The 19,016-nt window shown below is 37.0% G+C and overlaps 1 long non-coding RNA gene across 1 annotated transcript; it reads right to left on the minus strand.

Annotated features, from left to right (window-relative positions):
- Positions 1-3,221: 3,221 nt before the first annotated feature.
- LOC107059883 (uncharacterized) lies at positions 3,222-4,958 on the minus strand. Its single transcript, XR_001473007.1, has 2 exons — positions 4,748-4,958; positions 3,222-3,456 (listed from the first exon to the last, which is right to left on the minus strand). It is a non-coding gene; the product is annotated as an uncharacterized lncRNA (long non-coding RNA).
- Between the last annotated feature and the right edge of the window lie 14,058 nt (positions 4,959-19,016).

A 19,016-nucleotide genomic window follows, 5' to 3' on the forward strand; every position in this document is an offset into this window, starting at 1 on the left:
AGAGCCAGTACATTTTTGGGAGTAGTATTGAGCACCGAATTGGGGGAGCGTTCAAAGAACCCACAGCCCCCATAGAACCATGTAGCCATCATGGGTAGAAGAGGTTCATACTTTTTAGATGAATCCTTTTTCAAATTAGACTAGCGGATCCATTAGGCAGTTCAGATTTTGTACCTTTGGCTGGGTATAGAATGCTCTGGCAGCGTGAGGTTGATCATTCTATCATCACTATAGCTCTTATGTGATGGTTGTCGTTTAGAGAAACTCCCACAACAGTTATTGTATTTCTATATACATTAGTTCATTCGTATTTCTACATACATTTCAGATTTATTGTATCTTTGCATACACACAGAGTTTATATCATGTTTTAAACAGTTTTTCTTTATATTGCACTTGCTTTAAATTGCTTTATATTGAAATGAGTCAGTCAGGTTGAGTTGAGTGAGCCAGGTAAGTTATTTAGTTTCTTTCAGATTCCTTCTAGCCTATGTGTGGTTTAGCATTCCAACTCGCATACTCGTACATTCAATGTACTAATGCCAGTTGGCCTGCATCTTATTATGATGCAGACGCATGTAACAAGGATCAGCATCCAGCACCTCGTTGATCCAGTTGAGCAGCTCAGAGTCAGTGGTGAGCCTCCTTGCGTTCTGGAGGACTCTTTTATTCGCTTTCAGTCTTTCATTTATTAGGATGTTGTGGGGTTTGTCACAACATCCATCTCAGAATTTTAGAGGCTTCATAGACAGTCAGATAGTTATTAGTTCAGATGTCTTTCTTTATCTTTCAGATGTTGTTTAAGACTTAAGTGCCATTTTGGCCAACTTATTATTCTTTAAGTTATTATTTGTGATTGTTTCATTGAGTTAAGTCTTCCGCTGAGTTAAGTAAGCCAGGCCAAGGGTTCGCTTGGGGCCAAAAATGGTCTCTGAGTGTCAGTCCCGCCTAGAGTGTAGGCTCGGGGCGTGACAATAAAAACATGAGATTAACTCAATTCATGCACAAAATATCATAAATTAATCAATTAAATCAATAATTAAGAGAACCCATAACATAGAATAAAAATCCTAACTCAATTAGGGATTTCTAACTTTGAAAATTGGAGAATTTAGGAACTCTATGAATGGAAGGAATCGATTGATGAAAATTATCATACCTCAATGCCAATTGCTCAACTTCAATGGAGGAATTGGAGACTTGGCTTGAAACTCTAGGTTGAATCCTTCTTCTTCAAGTTTTCTAGAGAGAAATATTTTGGGAGAGAAAGACTTGCTCTTCTTTTGGTGAATGAGAAGAGAATGAATAAAAATGTGTTATTTTGGAGTTAAAATCACTTATATATGGGGTTCTAGGTAAGGGCAAAACGACATAGTATCAAGATAAAATAATTAGGAAAAGACTCAGCTGTCACTGAATTACAGCTGATGCGAACCCCTAGATGGTGGCCCTCACAAGCCGTCAAGGACTTCACAGGCCGTGGTGGCAATCATGGTCCTTACCAGTGGCCTGGGGAGATGTTCCTTGTGGCATTGCCCCTTCACGACCAACCTAACGAACCGTTTGGCTCTTCACGACCCGTCTAGGGGCTCGTGGGAGGAGGCTGACCTTGGGGAGGATTCTGCCTACCCTTCACGGGCACCACCACGAGCCATGGTGCCCTTCACAACCCGTGAAGGGTACCATGGCTCAAGTTTGGTCTGGTGATCCCCCATTTGGCCCCTTTTCTAGACTTCTTGATTTCGAGGTGTTACATTATCTTCCTCTTGGGAACATTCGTCCTCGAATGGGATCTAGACATCACATGAAGGAAAAGAACTCAAATCTAGCAGCCCAATCATGCACACAATCACATAAATGCACATATCCGAGAAGGAAACATCAACTCCAATCTAAAGCATGTTCAAAGCATCATATCATGAAGTCTATATGCAACTCAAACTCAAATGCACATAAACATGTAGAAATCAAATCAAGTTGACTCATTTTCTCAAAACTTAAGCTTTTTCATGAACATGCATTAATGAGTAAATCATGGGAATACCTAAGACTCATGACACCAAAGAGTAAACCATGAGGAACTCAATACCTCAAGCTAGAGTAGTAGTAGAAGGAAAGCGATGAGGATAACGGGACATCATATCAACCTTAATAATACAAATACAGTATATGATACTAATTTAATATTATTTAAGTGAAAATTATCAGTCTTAATGAATGGGAGGTATGGACTATAATTATTTATGAGATAATGAGTATTTCAGAAATTACTTTGAATTTAAGTATAAATTTGTAATTATTTTGAATTTTATGGCCCATTTACTTAGTTTCTTTTTAAAAAAGAAGAAGATAATTTACTAATATATATGATAGTGATGTTTATGTTATTGCTGTGCTAGTTGGCCTACTTTTTGTCTTACAATTGATAAGTTGAATTAGAAATACAACATCTGTCAATATGCACCTCACCCCGTATCATTCCTAGCATCAATCATATATTTACAATAATTGCTTATACAATTTTTTTTAATAATAATCAAATAAGAAATCCAATCCATATACACGTGAATGTTTGACTCTTTTCTACTTGGTGATGATCAATCATCTTTCTTCCTTATATATATATGGCCTAACCTATCGATGACTCTCTAAAGTTGACATAAATTTTCATTTAGACACATTAACTGGATGATGTTCATTTTAAACACCTCATGTAGAGTCTCATTGTGTCATTTTGACACTTCTTTTATAATCAATAAAAATATAGTAGGTGTGTATGCTACACTTACGGTTGACGTGTAAAGTGTTGAATTAAATTTGGACATTTGTCATTTATGTTCAAAATAATTCTTAAACAATGAATTTTAAGTTTAAGAAAAAAAAAATACCCAATGAATGAATGACATGTAGCATTTTACCTAAATAATTTAACTCTTTAAATTTAATTTTTCAGCACTCCATCCACCTCCCCTGCACCCCACATCCCCCCAACCCAACTTCTCCGGCGCTTTTTGCAGAAAACAATCCCAACCCCACGAATTTTCTTATCAAAAATTGATTTGTTTTATCCCAATAATCAAAGTCTTGTGCTAAACATGAGTTCTCCAGTACTAAATATTAGTTTCTTGAATTTTTTTTTAGACCTTTCAATAATCAGAGAGCATCATTGAATGTAGAATCGTAGATCAACTACTAAAAAAAAGGGAAAATGCGATGTGATGTGCGTTCCTCCATCAATACCTATCTCTTTTTAAGTGCTTCAAATTCTAAAAATAAAGGAAGAAGTAAGATATGGATTATTTTTTTTTGTCAAACTAAATTGAGGAGGAAGAAGGGAAAAAAATAAGAAAATGTGTTCAAACTTGAGGAAATTTCTGCTGCTGAAATTCACTGCGTCCTCTGTCACCATCAGATCTGTATTTTCATGGAAGGAGTTTAAGTTTGGGAAGATGGTGGCTGAAAATGGGGAAAAAGATAAAGAAAATAAAATAAAAAATAGTTAAATATGCCTCTCACGCGCATATAATGAGTGTATCATATTCATTGTGTCATGTAAGCAAAAAGTGTTAAAATGATACAGCGGGACCCTACATAAAATGTTTAAATGAACATTGTCCAATTAAAATGTCTAAGTGAAATTTCATGTCAACTTTAGGGGGCCACCGATGAATTTGACTTATATATATTGTATTTATATTTATATGTGACTATACAGTAATATTTGTGATGGCAAAATTAATCTATTAAAATATGGTTCACCTAACATCTTTAAATTCGAATTGGTAATTGACCCATTTATTTGTTATCTTAATCTAATTGAATTTAACTCATTTTAACCCATGAAAAAGTTAGATTGATATGTTATCAAATTAATTTAGGAGAAATCTTATCAAAATACCTTCTTTCTTTTCGATATGATGTTCCATATAATGAATATAATAAAGAAAATTTTAATGTGATTAGGTACTAAAAAAATATACAATAACAGACCAATAAATTATACTTAATAAAAATTTAACAGATTAGTTTATGATTCTTTTGAGCGAATCATTTGCACTTTGCCCCTATTTTCTACTTGTATTGGGGTAAACTCATCGATAACAGGTGCATGGACGACTTAGCTCACACTAACAACAACATCGCCAACGGCTCAAGGTCATTGGTCTTGATATAAATTTTTTATTGACTGAGATCTTTCCATTATAACCTATAAATAATTTTATTTCATTCACTTATAAATGTATTCTAAATCCCTACAATACAATAAACATATACTATTTTCTTGAGCATCAAATTTGTCTTTGCTTTGCTTTATTCCTTGGTAAGTTCTTTCATTCAAAAGCACTCTTGGAGCTTGGACTAAGCTCCTAGATATGCTTGCTAACTCACTGAGACATTTGGATCTATACTTTTTACTCCACTTTATCTCACACTAATTACTTACTTTTTTAGCTATTAATTAATATTCAAATCACTAATAAACGATCCTTAAAAAATTAGTTAAGACACATGCTCTTAGCTTCACATAAATTCAACTGTATCATTTTTTGTTGATAATATTGATCTTTAATTTTTATCCCTCAAGACGAATAACTTTTTCTCATGGCATGAATTTATATTTTCATATCATAATATGCTACAAGTCATATTTTGTATTCTTAAAGAACTTATTTCCTAAGACATAAGTTCGATTGTTAAATAAACCAAATTAAAAATCAGTATTTGAAGAAAATAAATAAATACCAACCTGTTTGATGGACAAATCATGCAATAAAAATCAATAACCTGACATTTATTAATTCAGTAATTTTAGTCCGTCCAAATTCAGCTCACCCCACTTCATATAATATACTATATGTTGTATAGTGGATAATTGTTGATCACATGAATGAAGAATGTATAAACCTACCACTTTGTCTCCAAATAAGACCACAAATTTATGCGTTCCAGACCATATTTTGACAGGGATAATGTTAAAGATCAGTCTCACTATAGTCATTCATTATTATTTTATTGATATGTTAGAGAAAAAAACAATATATTTTTCCATACAAAACAAAAAATACTAAATCTGTGATAAAGGAATTGGGCAAAAACCACTAAAGGAGAGAGGCAAATCTGACTTTCTTTGATCAAGATATGGTTTTTGTATTTCACATCAACATCTTCAATCATTTAATCCATATATGATCTAAGCACATATGTCAGCAAGTTAATTTTATTCTTTTTTAAAAAAATAAAATAAAATTTACTCCAAAATATGTAAAATGAAATAATTTTGTTCACTATTAATAATTGGGGTCGAATATGTCTTTGTTATTACTAATTAGGATCAAAATATACCTCTAAATTATGTGAAATACAATAAATTTGCCCTTCATTAGTAGCTATAAGTCAAATACACTCGTGAATCATCTGAAATAGAATAAATTATTTAATTTTTCAAATGATAAAACTTAAGCATAAATTAATTTTTTTTTTACCTTTTCTTAAACAAAAGATTAATTTGAGCATTTTACATTATTCAAGAATAAATTTAAGCAATATTGCTCCTAATTTTGAATTCTTCATTTTTTTTTCTTCCTTTCTTTTTCTGTTCCACTACCTCTATTAACAATCATATTTGGCGTAGACAGCGATGAGGTGGTGTATATACTGACGTGACATTATGTTATAGAATTTGACCTCATAGGCGGATCCATAATTAAATTTACGGATTTAATAATTAAGATCTAAGATTTTTAGGATTGAAATTATTATGATTTAAAAGTTATGAATTCATATTTAATATGTATTTATTATAATTTTAATAAATTTTAAACTATATTTATATCGTGCATTAAAAATATGAGTTAAGATGAAAAACAATAACTCTATTATTTTGCACGTCTACAGAGAGAGAAGTACTGAACTTCAATCGAAAGAAAGAGCAATCAACTGTATTTCTAACTCATGCCCCAGAAATTCTTGGAGGGTACAAGCTAATATTTTACTAGAACAAAAGCTAGCAAAAAACGTAGAGCGTGCATGCTACGCTCTCCCTTCATTCCATCTGTGAAGCTGTGACCGTGAAGCGAGAAAAAAAAGCGTAATTCCCTGATGTCATAGGATTTTGAACGACTAAACAATTACTTCCAACGGCACCGAAATATTGACCCATGATAGGAGTCCTACGCATATTCCAAAGGCGCTACTTCAATTTCAAACTCAAGCCTCCTTTTACGGTATAACTTAAAACATCTATAAGCAAAATATCAAAGTAGTTGTGGAAATAATACGCTTTGGTTATAGCTTTTATATATTTAGACTAGCACCGATAATTAAATTTGATTATAAAATTTCATGAAACACAAATCTAAAATAATCAAACTTTAATGGGTTATCATACCAGATGAAAGAAGACAAAAATGACAAAGCTATGTGGAAACGCAGTTAATATCTGCAGATGACCTATGCATATTTCCTCTGTTGGACTTAATGGTTGACATCTGTCTGTAATAGATCTATCTATTTATTTAAATAAAATAAAAGTGCCTCAACAGAAAATTTTGTGTATATATATATATATATATATATAGCATATTTAGTCTCCGAACTATAATGATAATTTGTGTATTTATGAAATATAATAATTATTATATTTTATTTATATTATATAAGTAAAATATATTGTATTCGTATATTTATGTTATAATTATGTGTATATATAATATACGTGTTTTCGTACCTATATAATATCTTTGTATTAAAATATAATGTGTGCACATAATAATAATAATGAAATATATTGCATCGAGACTTAATAAGTACAACCAATATTTTTTTATTTTATTTTTTGAGAAAGGTAACAAAGTACAACCAATATCTTGGCCGAATTATATTCGCACAATAATGAATATATCCATGTTCACTTTCCCAATTATAAATAATTAGCTTAACAAGAATAGAATAGAGTAGGGTGTATATGGTCGGGTTTGTTCGGATTTTTTAAATATTTAATTAAATTATTTGTGTACAATTTTTTAATTTATAAATCAAATCAAATTAATAAACTTTGATTTATTTTTCTTCAGGTTTTTCCAATAAAGTATTCATACAAACATATGATTAACTTGTACTCCAAATATTATTTCTTTAGTCCTATAAAAATATAACTATCTAAGGTGTTTCTTAAGAAAGTAACACAAAATATGAGATGAGTGATGACTCTAAAATATTCATCAAAAATAATAATAAATATCATAAAATAAATATGGCAAATTAATAAGTCATAATGAGAATAACCATAATTTAAAAGTATTAAACCATGCTAAAATAAGTCTAATAAGTAATAATTACATGATTAAACATCAAAGAAAACTTAAAATTAGGATGTAAAACTAAAGAACAAATATTCAACATTATTGTCATTCTTAGTGTTGAATTAATTTTTTTGGTAGCATTAGTATTGATTTGGGTTTTATTAGAGTAACTAATATATATGACCTTTATTGGACCATTCAAAATTCTAAGTCTCAAAAACTTGAAATAATATGTTAAAAGATAAAATTTGTGAAATAGTATAAGAAATATTTAGAACTTACATCAAACTAAATACTTTTATGTATAAAATAACTTTTAAAAATTATATATACTAATGTAGGGTTGATATGATCTCGGGTTAATTTTTTTTTTTTTGTTAAAACCAAATCAGCCCAAGTATAGTCGGATTGTTTTACTCAATATCGAACCAAGTCAAATCAAACCATTGGTCAAACTTTTTTTTTCAATTTGACTTGATTTATAGTTTGATTCGATTTAGTACACCTCTAAAATAGATATTGAAATTTAATGTAATGAGTGTGAAAATTCATAAACCTCTCTAAAATTATTTTTACCCTTTTAATATTACTAGGTGATAAAAATTAAGTTAAAACACAACTGTAACGATCCAAACCGAATTTCGTGAAACTAAGTTGTTCGGGCCTGTACCTTCCCACCATATCGGGAGTAATCCTTCCATAGCAGCGCCGTCACAGTTGATGGGAGCCGCCATGGCGGGATAGTCGGAAAAAAAATTGAAAGACGCAAATTCTTATTTTTTTTCCCTTCCTCCCTTAAGTGCCAAAATAGACGAGTGTAACACCCCATATTTGAAAAGGGGAAAATTTCCATTTTTCAGAAGTTGCAGGTGCCAACCCACGCAGGCCAACCACGACCCGTGGTGGGAACCACAGACCATAGGTGGGGTTCGTGGTTAATCACCTCAGCCTGGCTCAAAAGCCCAGAACCACGGCCTGACTAACAGACTGTTTGTCAGACCACAGTCCGTGGTTGAGGAACCGTACGTCAGGCTAGAATCTTCTGAATCTAGCGATGACTGTGTAGGACGGACTGTAGGTCAGTCCGTCGGTCGTGAGTCGTGGGTGAGGACTGGCAGTTAAGTTCAAGGATAGTTGGGTCTTTTCCTAATTATTTTATTCCCTATTATACGTCGTTTTACCCTTCATTAAGACCCCTATATAAGTATTTTTACCCCCAAATTTCATTCATTCACTTAATTCTTCCAAAATCACAAAAGAAGAACAAATTCCTCTCCCAAAATATCTCTCTCTCTAGAACTTGAAGAAGAAGAATAATTCAACTAAGGTTTCAAGCTAAGGTCTCAATTCCTCCATTGAAAACTAGCATTTGAACTTGAGGTATGATAGTTTTCATCCATGGATTCCTTCCATCAATGGAGTTCCTAAATTCCTCTATTTCAAAAGGTAGAATTCCCCAATTGAGTTAGGGTTTTCTTCAATCATCATGGGTTCTCTTGATTATTGATTTAAATGACTGAATTATGATCTTCTATGCATCAATTGACGAATTACTATGGTTTTATGATGTTTTCCCCTATGAACCCATGTAATCCCCCATGTTTTTGAGTTATGATCATGTGATGTGGGATTTTGAGTATAAGGCAAGTGTTTTATGAAATCAAGCATGTATTGCAAGCTTTACATGAAATTATGATGAAATCCATATCTAACCTATATTTTCAAGTAATGTTGATTGAAAGTGGGTTTTGAACCTCAATTGGTAAATTATGAACTTATGTATGTTCTTATGAAATCTATGCAAATATTTTGAGGGTGCTTTGAGAGTAAAGTGTCAATGATGATGTTGTTGATGTGTTGTGAAAGGATATTCTCATATACACATACTAGCATGATGTGAAAGGTTTTCTTACATAATAAGGATTCTAAGGTTGAAAGGTTTTCTCACCTGCATGAATCAAAGACAAGGAGCTATCCTAATGAAACTAGCTTGGATTGGTTATCCTAGGGTGCCTTTCCATGAATAATGAGAATAAGTAAGAAATGACTATTCTGTGGGAATTATGCTTAGCACCGAGTAGATATTGATGTGAGATGGAAGCTCTCCCGTAGTAAAGGCTGGGTTTCTAGAAGCAATCTCTTGAGATGGAAGCTCTCCCGAGTAGAGGCCGCGTTTCTAGTAGCAATCTCCTTATCTCTTAAACTACGTGCCCCCATAGGATGATTAGCTAGTGGATTCACTTAAGCTAGAAGTCCATGGTTTTACCTTAGGCAAGTAGGATAACCCTTTTCGGTGTGGGAGACACCGGGGGATCATGTTATAGCTCACATGGTCTCTATGTTGGTTACGACTAATTTCGCACAACAAGATGAATAATGAACTAAGGTTACTTCAAAAAGTATCACATATGAGTTCAAAGGTTTTAAAAATGATGTTAGCTTGCATTGACCATGGTTTTATGACTTATGATTTCTAACCCTCTTATATCATGTTTTAGTTTGGTCAATTGCATGTCATGAAATGAAATGTCTCTTTTAGCATGATTTAAATGTTTTTTCATAGCTATCATACTTGGTACATTGATTTGTACTAACACATACTCTTGCCTACATTTTTTCCAAATGTTGGGTCCGAAAGTCAGGGTCGTCAGTTTCGTGGCTAGTGTTGGATTTGATTGATTTCTGAGATTTGGTGAGTACTCATGGCTTCGAGGATAGAGTTTTATTGTATTTGAATTTCTTTCATGTATTTCTCTTTTGGACATGATGTATGGGCTAGGCCCAATTTCATTCTATTGTAATAGATGGCTATGATGAGACAAAGTGTCTAGACTTCCGCTTTTCTTTATAAAATGTTTTGGACTTGAAATGTTGTTTTACTCTTATTGTTCTATTTCTTATGTCGTGAGAGCTAAGTGACTTGTATGGAGTCCTTCGGGGTTCTATACGTCATGTTACATCTAGGGGGTACCCCTGGGTCGTGACAATGAGGGTCACCCTAAAAACCCTCAAAAGGCTGGTCAAGACAAAATCTTTTTGTATTTTGCACGGTTCAAAGGGACTTTCCTTAGCCAAAGAACTGGAAAAAACCTCCAAGTAACCAAAAAAAAAACAAAAAAACAAAAACAGACTCTAACAATGTTCAACAATAAAAATATATACAGACTAGGTATGCCTTTCACCCCTCACCCCACACTTATACATTAGCACTGTCCCCAGTGCTTTAAAAAAATTATCAGAACAGTTCAAGAGGTAAGGTGAAAACACTCCCTGATCAATCCTCCATCGCATCACCCCCTCCCCCCGCCCCGTCGGCCTCATCACCGGCCTGAGTGAGGTCTACTTCATCCAAGTTGGACTCCACATCTGAGCTGGTCCAAAATATCTCTTTATCTCCCTGATCAACCTCTCCCAACTGCATATCAGTGGACGCCAGACAACCATTCTGATGGCGCAGCATCTCTAAACGATACATCCTGGCCATAATCAACTCATCGCGTCGATGGCGCTCAACAGTGGTGAGAGTTGGCCTAAACTCAGTGTCGGTCCCCTTGGTCCTAGTGATGTCCACCGATGCTGGGAATAAAGGATCCATGTAGTCCACATTTTCTTCAAGGATACCTGCAGCACGACACATCCTAGTAATAAGGCCACCAAAAGTATACCAGTGCCCTTTGTGAACCCGGGCCTTTCACATAGTAGATTTCAAAATAGCTCCGATATTCAGCTCTATTCCAGTCATTAAGGCATATACCAAGCACAACCTGTCACGAGTAATATCTGTGTAGTGGAGACCCGATATTAAACAGTTCATGACAACCTTTAGCCAGACACGTGTCTCCCTAAGCATGTGAGCATAGGGAAGACATTGGTGATATCTCTTCCCACTATGCTAAGTCCATTGCGACATGGACTGGGGACTGCACAGAGTATGTCTAATGGCTTGGTATGGAGGGCATATTTTTAACCCTGTCAGCACTAGTGGGTCTGTGTCCTGTGGTGTACCTAATATGTCATTTATACCTGAGGGGGTGATAGACACATTAATTCCTCTCACCGTCACAAAATAGGAACTTGCCTCTGGCACCCAGTTGGTATAGAACTCTCAGACCATGTGCAAGTTGCACTATTCTGGTTCGGCAAAGATAAACTCCATCCGCAGCTCCCTAATTTGCCTCAGGATCTGTGGGAACTCACGCGCCAGGCTGTCCCTGTCAGTACAAACATCAGAGAAATAAGTGGCCTAGATGTGTTTTTTGTACCATGCCTTCCCTTCTTTGGTTACAACCTTCACCCCAAACCGCTTGGTTTGGCCCTTGGGAACTGTAGGTGTAGGTGGGACATTCCCACTCCGAACACGTTTCATGTGGCTCGATATGGCCACTTCCTTACCGGGTCTTTGTGAACTTGACATGATTACCAGCAAGCATAGTATAGTTCAGCCCATCACTCATAGCATTGATCACAATTGGGTGGTGTGTGCACACCACCCCACACATATTTCAAAGCATGCTTCAGCCTAGGTACTCAGACTTTCCAAAAATAATCGTCAACACACTCGTAGTTCTACTCAAGACTTCACACAACTATATAGACCCATGAATACATACTATCATCCAGTCAACACCGCCAAGCAATACTCACCATTCACGCATTCATCGCCAAAATAATGTCTACTCAAGAATTTGACACTATAGGCACCCAATTTGCAATGAGAGCATATTAAAACACCTATTAGACCTCACTAGTGTACGCATTCAATCCCCCAAAATTCCTCTAAACCCACATGTACATAACAATCAGATAATTCTACTCAAGTTTTCAAAATCACCAACCTGCAAGAAACCAACAAACCTAACCCAGGAACAAAACAGTACCCTTAGGCAGCATATTTATACATTGCCCAATTCAACTCAATACCCTATAATGAAATCAAATGGATACTTCTACTCAAACTTTGAAATCCCAATAAATTGATAGTTTAGACAGCCATTCCCAATCGTGCATAACCCACCTACAATACCTTAGCAATTTCAACCAATCAACCTAAAACACAAGCACAAGTGATAATAGGTGAGCTTTTCTCAGAAATTGGACAACACCCGTATCGCACAACATACAACCTTTTTAATGAGATCCAATACACTCCAAACACCACACATATCACACAAACAACAACCCATAGTTCTACATATCAAGATGCCCAACTCTCACTGAAAAGAATAGCAAAATCCGTACCTGGGATTATAGATAAGCTCGAAATTGAGAAAGAGAAGATGACAAGTTGCCTCCGCGTTACAGATTGAAGCTGGAGAATCGCAAGGGAAGAGGAAAGGGAAAAATAATCGCCAATTTGGGGAGTACAATGGGATAGGGGACGGGAATTTGGGATTTAGACGGGACTGGGTCGGGTTATTTCCAAAGAAAATGGGTAAAATCCATTTACTTAATGAAACTCAAAATTGGCTTACCCGAGGCGCGACGCGACTGCTACACAGAGTCCTCTACCTCGTCTTGGAAATTTAATTTCAGGCGAGGCAAAAATTTATCCCTCGCTCCGCGACGCGGGACTGTTACGGTGGCCTTTTTCTTGACGTAAAAACTAAGTCCCGTCGAAATCAAAATTAGAGACTCCCTCCGCGACGCGGCTGCTACACGGAGGGTTCTGCCTCAAATTGGAAAATTAATTCCAGGTGAGGCAAAATTCCTATACACCTCCACGATGCGGATTAGGTCATAATTCCTGATTTCTGCACATTTTAAATTCAAAACTCGTTAGCCAAAACACGATGGGTTGCCTCCCATCCATTGCCTTAGTTTTGGTCGTGGCACAACTCATTTTTTTTACTAAATCCTATGAATTGAAATAACTAAACAAAAGCAAAGAAATCCTAACTATTACAAGGGTTCATGGGTTGCCTCCCGTGTAGCGCTTGATTTAACGTCACGGCACGACCCATCACATGACTCATTCATCATTCAATTTGAGCGCTTTAAGCTTATGATCAACATAATTTCCAAAATAGTGCTTGACCCTTTGTCCATTCACAAGGAAAGTAGAGCTCTTGCCCTTGTTCCTTAGCTCCACAACACCATGTTGAGTCATCCTCACTACTTCAAATAGATTACTCCGTTTAGATCAAAGTTTTCCAGGGAACAACTTTAACCTTGAGTTAAACAACAACACTAATTGCCAGGGTCAAATGTGCGTGCCACAATATGTTTGTCATGTCACCTCTTGGTCTTTTCTTTGTACAGCTTGGCATTCTCATAGGCGTGAAGGCTGAACTCTTCTAACTCATGCAAATGTGTTATCCTCTTCTTTCCAGCCAACTCAGCATCCAGATTCAACTTTTTATCGCCCAATATGCCTTGTGCTCCAATTTGGCTGGTAGGTGAAATGCTTTTCCAAACACCATTCGATAAGGAGAAGTCCTTATCGGTGTTTTGTATGCAGTCCGGTATGCCCACAAGACATTATCTAGCTAGTCAGCCCAATATTTCTTTTGGGAATTCACGGTCTTTTGGAGAATTTGCTTGACTTCTCTATTAGACACTTCCACATGCCCACTAGTCTAGGGATGATATATTGTAGTCACCTTGTGTCTTACCCCATATTTAGCTAGTAAATTACAGACTGAACTATTAATAAAGTGCTTACCTCAATCACTAATCATTGCCCTTGGAGTTCCAAACCTGGTGAAGATGTGCTTCCGGATGAATTTCACGACCACCTTTGAATCATTGGATGGTAATGCAACAGCCTCCACCCACTTGGACACGTAGTCCACTGCCACTAAGATATATTGATTACCACGAGACGATGGGAATGGTCCCATGAAGTCTATCTCTCAGACGTTAAAGATCTCTACCTCCAATATATTGCTCAATGGCACCTCATGCCTTTTAGAAATGGTGCCCATTCTTTGGCACTGGTCATAACCCTTCACAAACATAGCAATATCTTTTAAAAGAGTAGGCCAAAAGAAGCTAGATTGCAATACCTTATGTGCAGTTTGCTCACCCCTATGATGTCCACCATATGGTGAAGAGTGACAACTCTCCAACACTTGTGTCACCTCCTGTTCAGCTATACACTTTCTCATCATCTGATCAGGTCCCTGCTTGAATAAGAAGGGCTCATCCCATGCATAGAAGCGTGCATCATACTTTAGCCTCTGATTTTGATGTGTTGAGGCCCCAGGTGGAAATAAACCACTCACCAGGAAATTTACAATATCAGCATACTAAGGCACTTGAGTAAGGTCCAAAGCAAGTAATTGCTCATCAGGAAACTCTTCACGAATCTGTCCCTCATTCTTCACATGAGATGAATCCTCCAATCTGGATAGATGATCAGCTATCTGGTTCTTAGTTCCCTTTTTATCTCTTATCTCTAGATCAAACTCTTGTAATAGCAGAATCCATCTAATCAGCCTCGGCTTGACATCCTTCTTATTAAACAAGTATCTAATTGCAGCATGATCAATGTACACCACAACCTTGGTTCCCACCAAGTATGATCTGAACTTATCAAATGCAAACACTAATGCCAACATCTCTTTCTCAGTAACAGTATAATTTGTCTGGGCTGCATCAAGTGTCTTGCTAGCATAGTAGATGGAATGAAACATCTTATCTTTTCACTGCCCAAGCACTGCCCCAATCGCTATATCACTGGCATCGCACATCGGCTCGAATGGAAGATCCCAGTTTGGAGCAATCAGAATAGGTGATTTCATCAATTTCTTCTTCAACAGCTCAAATGTCTGCAAACACTTCTCATCAAATACAAACTTCATCTCTTTCTCTAATAAGCTGCACATGGGTCTTGCAGTCTTAGAGAAGTACTTGATGAACCTATTATAGAACCCCGCATGGCCTAGAAAGCTTCTAACTCCCTTTACTGTGATGGGGGGTGACAACTTCTCAATAACCTCCACTTTAGCTTTGTCAACTTTCAACCCGTTCTTGGAGATCTTGTGCCCCAATATAATTCCCTCTCGAACTAAAAAGTGTCACTTCTCCCCGTTCAATACACCAGATTTTTTTCTTCACACCGAGCAAGAACTTTGTCAATATTAGTCAAACAAAGTTCAAAAGACTCACCAAACACCGAGAAGTCATCCATGAACACTTCAACAAAAGCCTCTACCATATTATGGAAGATTGTCATCATACATCTTTGAAATGTCGTCGGTGCATTTCATAAGCCGAATGGCATGCGCTTGAACGCATAAGTGCCAAACAGACAGGTGAAGGTAGTCTTCTCCTGGTCCTCTGGTGCAATAATAATCTGATTGTACCCTGAGTAGCCATCAAGGAAACAGTAATATTCCTGACCCGCCAATCTATCCAGCATCTGATCAATAAAAGGTACCGGGTAATGTTCCTTTCTAGTGGCATTATTCAACTTTCTATAATCCATGCAGATACGCCACCCAGTGACTGTTCTTGTGGGGATCAACTCATTCTTTTCATTAGTTATCATCATCATTCCGCCCTTCTTGGGCACATACTATACTGGACTTACCTATTTACTATCTGATATGGGGTACACAATCCCTACATGTAACCACTTGATCACCTATTTTCTCACCACATCCTTCACCAATGGATTTAGTCTCCGTTGATGTTGTGCGCTCGATTTATGCCCTTCATCCATGTAGATTTTATGCATGCACAACATGGGACTAATTCCATGTATGTCGGACATTTGCCAACCCAAAGCTTCTTTTCTCTTCTTCAAGATGATTAATGCTGCTTCAACTTGTGCATCACACAATGTTGCAGACAAAATAACGAGTAAAATTTTATCTTTACCCAAAAATGCATACCTGGGCTGGGCTGGGCTGGCAATGTTTTTAACTCCATCTAGGGTGCTTCTTCAATAAAGGGCTTGGGTGGAGGACCCAACACCCTATTTAAAGGCTCCAAACGATCTCCAGATGTACCTACAAATGCCACATCAAGATATTGCACCATTTCATGTGCCTCAATATCCCCATAGATATTATCTTCTACTAACACTCGCTCTAAAGGGTCCTTAGATGCAATGTATCAAGCATCTTCCTCAAGATCTATCATAGTTATGGCATACAACTCCTTATAAACAGCTGGCAGCTTTAATGCCTTGTACACGTCGAACACTTCTACTTTATCATGGGCCTGCATAGTGAGTTACCCGACTGCTACATCTATCATAGCCCACCCAGTAGCCAAGAAAGGTCTTCCTAAGATGAATGGAACCTCAGGATCTGGCTCAAAATTCAGCACAACAAAGTCTACTAGGAATATCAACGATCCCACTTGCACTAACACATCCTCTACAACACCCTCAGGCCTAGCAACAAATCTATCAGCCAACAGTAAGATGATGGTAGTAGGTTTAGGACTACCCAAGCCCAACTTTTTGTACAATGAAATTGGCATTAAATTGATACTAGCTCCTAGATCACACAACCCTCACGCATGAATGCTCTGCCCTATAGTGATCTGAATCGTAAAGCTACCCGAATCTTTCGGTTTAGTGGGCAACTTATTTTGGATTCTCGAGCTGCACTCTTCAGTAAGTGAAACAATCTAGTATTCAGTCAGCCTCATTTTGTTCGCCACAATCTCCTTCACATATTTTGCATACCTGGGTATACCCTGCAAAACATCTACCAATGGCAAGTTAATGTGAACTTGTTTCAAATAAGATAGAAACTTACCAAAACATTCATCCTCCTTTTGTTTCTTGAACTTCTGAGGGAATGGAGGGGGTGGTTTCACTATTGGTTGCACTCTCTCTTCTTGTGCAACAACCTCACTCTCCTTGGGTTCACTCTCTTTACTCACAACATCAGTGTTTCTTTTCTTAGGAGCAAACTCCTCCAATTGCAAACCAGTGCGTGTACCTACTGCATTTACCTGCTTGGGATTTGGATCAGTGTTTCCCGATAAACCTCCTTGCGGTCGTGAGTTTTAGGCACTAGCTAGCGTCTCGAATTGTTTCTCCAGATTTTGTATGGCGAACTGATTGTTTCTTGCATCAACAGCTAACTGGGCTTGATCAACTATAATCATTTTCAGTATCTCCTCCATGCTCATGTTACTCAACTGCTTATTTAGCTGCTCCCGTTAGACATGTGGTTGGTACCCTTGCACATTTTCTTGGGATATATACTGATTTTGGCCTTGAGCCTGATTTTGATTTCCACCTCAAGAAAAGTTAGGATGGTTGCGCCAACTCGGGTTGTAAGAGTTTCCATAGTTCTGCTGGCCTCCTCCTCGTTGTGCACTACCAACAAAATTAACAGAATTCGGGTTTGAGCCACATACCTCTGCAATATGATCACCACCTCCACTGATCTCACACCAAGTTGGTGGTTGTTGGATTGCATTCACTTGAGTGGGTTGTTGTCCCAATGCTAGATTGCTAAAATGGGTATTCATCATGTTTTTCATCGCAGCAATCTCTGCAGTTAAAGCAGTCACTGCATCTACTTCCAGCATACCTACAGTTTTTTGTATCACAGGTTTCACCCCTCCACCGTTCCATTCGGGGTTACCCAGTGGCATCCTCTTCAGCAAGGTGAATAGCTTAGCATATGTCTTCTCCAAAGTCTGACCACCTGCAACTGAATCAAGTAGAATTTTTGTGTTAGGCTCCAATCCTTCAATGAAGGTATGGACCAACACCTCATTAGATTAATGATAATGTGGGCAGCTCATCAACATCGATTTAAACCTATCCCAAGCTTGGTACAATCTCTCTCCTCTTTTTTGTCTAAAACTTAGGATGTGACTCCTCAACTTAGCTGTTTTTCCAGATGGAAAAAAATTGATGAGGAACTTTTGTGCTAGATCATTCCAGGTACGAATTGAGTTCGCGGGCTCTGAGTTTAACCATCTTTGTGCTTCCCCGAGAAAAGGGGAATAAAGTGAGCCTCATGTAATCCTTGTTTACTCCAGTTAGAGTGTAAGTATCACTAATCTCGAGGAAATTTTGGATGTGGACTATTGGATCCTCGTGCGATAGACCAGTGAACTGCCCATTAGTGTGCAATAGTTGCACCATACTCTACTTCAATTCAAACATTCCACTAGCTGCAGGTTTCTGAATGCATGATGTCACATTGGTGGTACGTGGGATTGCCACGTCTCTTACCTTCATCTCAACCATTATTTCAGGTTCTTCTTACTCAACTCTTGCTACTGGTGATGTTGGTTCACTAGCAACAAGAGGGTCTGGGTAAGTAAGTCGTCTTTGCCTCCTCTGGTAGGGCACAGATCTTTTCGGTCCAACTTTTAGCTAAGCACAAGAGTTATCAATATTCCAAAAGTGATTTATTTTATAATTCTAAAAGTTCAACAAAATGTAACAAACGCGATTCAATTTCAAGGGTTTAAAACAATGATTGGGTAAAGTCCAGGGCTGCAGCTCTTATCATGATTCATGCAATTAATATCACTCACATGGGTATTTATCAAGTATCGAATCAATGAGTTATAGGGGTTAAATGTATGATCATGGTCTCTCGACCTCTAATCGCCTACGATAAATGACAACCTAACTACATCGTTGAGCGGGGATAGGCTGGATCAAGTACTGAGCATTACGATTTCTTCCTGTATAGTGACCAAGCATGGTTTCTAGATATATCCCTATCCTAGATAAAAATTAACCCTAGTTATTAAGAGAAAATCATGCTCCTTATGCCCCACGTTCTA

The sequence above is a fragment of the Solanum tuberosum genome, unplaced genomic scaffold, assembly GCF_000226075.1.
Source record: "Solanum tuberosum cultivar DM 1-3 516 R44 unplaced genomic scaffold, SolTub_3.0 scf00044, whole genome shotgun sequence".
NCBI lineage: Eukaryota > Viridiplantae > Streptophyta > Magnoliopsida > Solanales > Solanaceae > Solanum > Solanum tuberosum.